At 51.2% G+C, this 5317-nt stretch overlaps 1 long non-coding RNA gene across 1 annotated transcript; it reads right to left on the reverse strand.

Annotated features, from left to right (window-relative positions):
* Positions 1-2166: 2166 nt before the first annotated feature.
* LOC132249289 (uncharacterized) lies at positions 2167-3298 on the reverse strand. The gene is made up of 3 exons (XR_009460695.1): positions 3041-3298; positions 2590-2665; positions 2167-2461 (listed from the first exon to the last, which is right to left on the reverse strand). It is a non-coding gene; the product is annotated as an uncharacterized LOC132249289 (long non-coding RNA).
* Positions 3299-5317: the final 2019 nt, after the last annotated feature.

Consider the following 5317-nt stretch of genomic DNA (forward strand, 5'->3'; position numbering starts at 1 on the left):
GGTATGAGTGCCCTGACGGCCCCTGCCTGCTGCTGCTGCCACTGCATACCGGGGCTGCGCGTCATGGGGGGAATGTGGGGCGTCCCCACACCCCTACCCTCCCTCAGCCGCACACTGCCCAGCCCAGCTCCCTGCTGCCAATGCTGGCCTCCCCCCCGCCCCTGCCCCGGTGCAGGCTCCGCACTGCCACCAGTCCCAGCCACATGCTCTGCAGTCCTGCTCAGCGGCAGCCCCTGCCGCTTCCCTACCTGCTTCTTGGAGCCAGCAAGAGACTGGGAAGCAGAGCAGGGCCCCAGGGCCCCCACCTGGAAGCCACCTGATACCAAAGACTGGGACCCACCGTCATAGACATGATGTCTCAGAGGAAAGAGCGGGTCCTAAAGGATTCAAGGAGGGAGCACACAGAACAGAAAACAGCCAGGACGTACCTCTGAGAAGGGATCTGCCATCCATGGGGTGAAAGAGGGGAGCGCTTCCCTTAGTCACCGCACCACTCCTCTTGCCCTCCAGTCTCCCTGTGCCTTGCAGCGCTCAGCACCCTCCTGCTCTCTCCATCCAGGGGAGCTGCCTCCCCACGCCCCACCCCAGCCCCTCTGCCAAAGGCTCAGCTCCCCACTGCTGCCTCTGCTCCTGGCCATGGCCAGCTCAGAGCTCTCATGTCCCGCTCCTGTCCCAGGGGAACAGAGTCCTGCAACTGCCTCTGGTGCAAAGGCTGTGCTATGTGGGCCCTTGTCTCTGACATCTGCCCCCAGTATCTGGGCATGGGGTATGTTGTTTATGCCCGCCTTGCTTGCTCCCTGACTTCGGGGCAGCCTCAGGCAACTATCTCAATAGGAGCCACAGCATGCAGCCCAGCTACCTGTGTGAACACACTCCCCTGCCTTCCACACACTGGAACAGCTCAGGCACTGCCAGGGAGGAAGGTCTCCCTCCCTGCAATCCTCCCTCCCTTCGGGGAGTGGCAGTAGGGCCAGACTCCCAGGCACGGGCCAGTCCCCTGGGCATGCAGGGGTCCCGTGGGCAGCTGAGCAGCAGTATACGTCCCGAGGATCATCATGAGTCAAATGGCTGTGGCACATTCAGGAAGGCCTCAGTACTCTGAGTGGGAGATTACAATGTGCTGCACTTCACCAGGAGAATATTTTTATACTTCCAGAGGGGAGGTAGACCTGCCACCAGCTGCACCGCCTTCACCCCTCCAACCACACTGCACTCACGTAAGGGACTCTACTGCCTCCTGCCCAGGGTTCATTCAACACGGCAGGGTCCTGGCTGCACAGCGGGACAGGGGAGTGAAGCCAAGGTATATAAATATGAAACTCAGAGGAGAGCGAGAGCCAACCCCGACACTGAACCCCTAACTCAAAGTGGGGAGTGGGCACCGGCAGTCGGGGTAATCAGTCATTTGTCTGTCTGCCCTGCAGGAGACCCCACAGCTGGTGCGGGAGGGGATGAAGCTGCTGACTGAGCCCACGGCCGGCCGGGGTAGGGGTGGCAGCTGTGCTCTCCCCGGGATCCCAGCAGATGCACCGGAGATGAGGGACATCTGCATCATGCTGCGTGGAGGAAATGTGGGCCTGGGCTCCCTGGCCTGGCTCATCGGAGCTTGGGCAAAGAAGCTGCAGGAAACGAGTGGCCTGTGGAGCCACCTGCCCCAGGGAGGGGACACAGGGCCAGGGCATCTCTGCGCTGCTGCTGTTTGTACCAGGGAAGCTCCAGCTACTCGTAAACCAGAGGCCACTCAGCACAAAAGGGCTTGGCTTTTGAGGAAGCAGGGGGAGCTCTTCCCTGCAGGGCGTGCACAACCTGTAATGCCGCAGCCCTGCTCTGCCCTGTCCGTCCAAAGTAGGCCAAAGCAGGGGACGGAGCCAGAGAGCTCTGGCAGCCAGGCCCGTGCACAGCCCATGCCCACAGAGCTTGGAGACCAGCCAGCTCCCCTACAATGAGAGCCTGGGCTCCGGCAGGATAGAGCCAGCTGGGGCTCCTTCCTAACATATCAAGAAAACAGGAGGACGCACAGGTGCCCTGGTGCAATCTGTGGGGTTTCAAACTTCCCAAGGAGAGAGCAAGCACAGCCTGCAAAGTCCAGAAGCTGCCACACCTGAGAACACAACAGCCACCTCCCAAAAATAAGCCAAGCACTAGGACCTCTGTAGGCTGCACAGTATATTTGCCATTGAAATAGATACAACAGAGGCTGCAGCAGCGTGGGAAGGCACTACGCTAACACACGCCTGCACCCAGGAGACTCCTCGGGAATCCTGGACGCAGGTTCCGAAGAGCTACTCCGTGTCCACCTCTGGCACGGGGGCAGGCTCCTCGTTTCTCACCCACGCCACCGGCTCTGGCACATACGGGTCATACGTCCACTTGGGAAAGACGCGTTTGTACAGGTTCATCAGCACCGTGTCCTGGGACTTCAGCTGTGCATCAAAGTGGCACTTCATGTGGCCATGGGTCCCTAGGCAAAGGGAGCAAGCAGGGCTGTGGGCAGCTCTCCCAGGTTAGGGAGGGGTTTGCTGGGCGTGAGCGGGTCCAGCCCACACCATGGAAGGAAAGCAGAGCAACCCACCTCCAAGCTTCCCTTACCTAGTGGCTCCTTGATGTGTCCCCTTGTGGCCCCATTTTGTTCTCAGCTCAACAGGCTTAAACCACAGCACATCCTCTGTAGATCGAAGACAAGATGCATGCGAGACAGGCCAGGCCGCGGGCATATGCTGCCCATCTGGCTAGCTCGAGCTGTCGCCCTACAGCAGCTATGGGTACAGAGTGCACACCAGGCTTCCCGCTGCACACTGACCATGGCTGCAGCAGGGATGGGCATGTTTGAAGTGCAAAAGCCTGCCAGCAGGCAGTGGGGGGAGACTACGGGACTGCCTGGGACATGCCAACATGAGCAGGACAGACCACCCCGACCTCTAGCCCTGCAGCACAGGGTTTCAGAGGCCCAGCTGTCTGCAATCATGAACTGGACTTCCCTGTGGAAGCTGCAGGGCTCCCAGACGCACGGACTGCCCTGCCCCACCTGTGAGTACCGTACCTCTGGTAAAGAACATGTACCGCACGACTGCCGTCTTGCTGAAAATTTTGAAGGGGTGACCGCTAAGCACCAGCCTCTTGATGATGAGCCTGTCTGGGTCCACCGCCAGCAAAGAGCCTGTGGCCAGGAGGTCGTGCATCCCTGCCCCAGGCAGAGGTGTTAGACAATCTGCACATACATGGAGCTGGAAATATAGAGAGTTACATATATTTAGAGCTGGGGTGGAAATATATAGACAGGTAGACATATAAAGCTGGAGATATTGAGCGCTGCAGTTATTCAGAGCTGGAGCTATACAGAGTCCTGGATACAGGACTCCTCTGTACAGGAGTTGGAGATATTCCGAGGTGAAGATATTAATAGCTGGAGATATTCAGAGCTGGAAATATAGATAGATGGAAATATTTAGACCTGGAGATATTCAGAGCTGGAGATATTCACAGAGGTAGATACATACAGATGTAGATATATGAAGATAGAGCTATACAGAGCTGAAGATATAAACTGACCTGGACACATATATACAGGTAGATATATGAAGCTGGAGCTCTTCAAAGATGGAGATATGCAGAGAGGTAGATACATAGAGATGTAGATATATGAAGCTGTAGATAAACACAGCTGAAGATATACCGAGCTGGATATAGATATACAATATATATGTATATACAAACACAATACATACACACACACACACACACTATATACACACACACAATCTATCTATCTATCTATCTATCTAAAGACACACTCTCTCTCTATACATACACACACACAAACACTCTCTCTCTATATATATATGTACACACACACACTATACACACACACGCACACACTATATATATATATTTATACAGATTATACAGACACACAGATAGATTTATGTAGCTGGAGATATTCAGAGCTGGACATACTGACAGCTGGAGATATTCAGAGCTCGAGATATTGAGAGAGGTAGATATATAGGAATGTAGATATAGGAACCTGCACTTATACAGAACTTCAGATATTTAGACCTGGAGATATTAAGAGACACAGAGATTCAGAGCTGGAGATATATAGAGATGCAGCTATATGAAACTGGAGATAGTCACAGCTGGAGATATTCCGAGCTGGATATATGGATAGCTGGAGATAGGTAGACATGGAGATATTCACAGGGGTAGACATATAGAGATGCGGATAGATGAAGCTGGAGATATTGATATCTGGAGAGATGCAGAGCTCAAGATATTGAGAGCTGGAGATATTGAGAGCTGGAAGGATTTAGAAGAGGAGATATTCAGAGCTGGACATATTCAGAGACGTAGATATATAGAGATGTCGATATTTCAAGCTGGAGATATGCAGAGCTGAAAATATACTGAGCTGCATATATATATATATATATATATATATATATATACAGGTCTTTATATATGAAGCTGGATCTATTCAGAGCTGGAGATCTTCAGAGCTCCAGATATTTAGACCTGGAGATATTCAGGAAGGTAGATATAGAGAGATGTAGATCAATGAAGCTGGAGATGTGCAGAGCTGGAGATATATAGACAGGTAGATACATAAAGCTGGAGCCATTCAGAACTGGAGATCTTGATAGCTGGAGATATTTAGACCTTGAGATATGCAGAGCGGGAGATATTCAGAGAGGTAGATATATAAATGTGTAGAGGTATGAACCTGGAGATAATCAGAGCTGGAGATATATAGAGATGTAGACATATGAAGCAGGAGATACCTAGATCTGGACATATGTAGAGATGTTGACATATGAAGCTGGAGTTATTCAAAGCTGGAGATATTCAGCGAGGTACAGATATAGAGATGTAGATCTATGAAGCTGGAGATATGAAGAGGTGGAAATATATAGACAGGTAGACTTATAAAGCTGGAGACACTGAGCGCTGCAGTTATTCAGAGCTGGAGCTATACAGAGTTGGAGATATTCAGAGGTGAAGATATTAATAGCTGGAGATATTCAGAGGTGGAAATATTGATAGATGGAAATATTCAGAGCTGGAGATATTCAGAGAGGTAGATACATAGAGATGTAGATATATGAAGCTAGATATATACAGAGCTGAAGATATACTGACCTGGATACAGATATACAGGTAGATATATGAAGCTGGAGCTCTTCAAAGATGGAGATATGCAGAGAGGTAGATACATAGAGATGTAGATATATGAAGCTGTAGATAAACACAGCTGAAGATATACTGAGCTGGATATATATACACAATATATATATGTATACAAACACAATACACACGCACA

The sequence above is a fragment of the Alligator mississippiensis genome, chromosome 1 (assembly GCF_030867095.1).
Source record: "Alligator mississippiensis isolate rAllMis1 chromosome 1, rAllMis1, whole genome shotgun sequence".
Lineage (NCBI taxonomy): Eukaryota > Metazoa > Chordata > Crocodylia > Alligatoridae > Alligator > Alligator mississippiensis.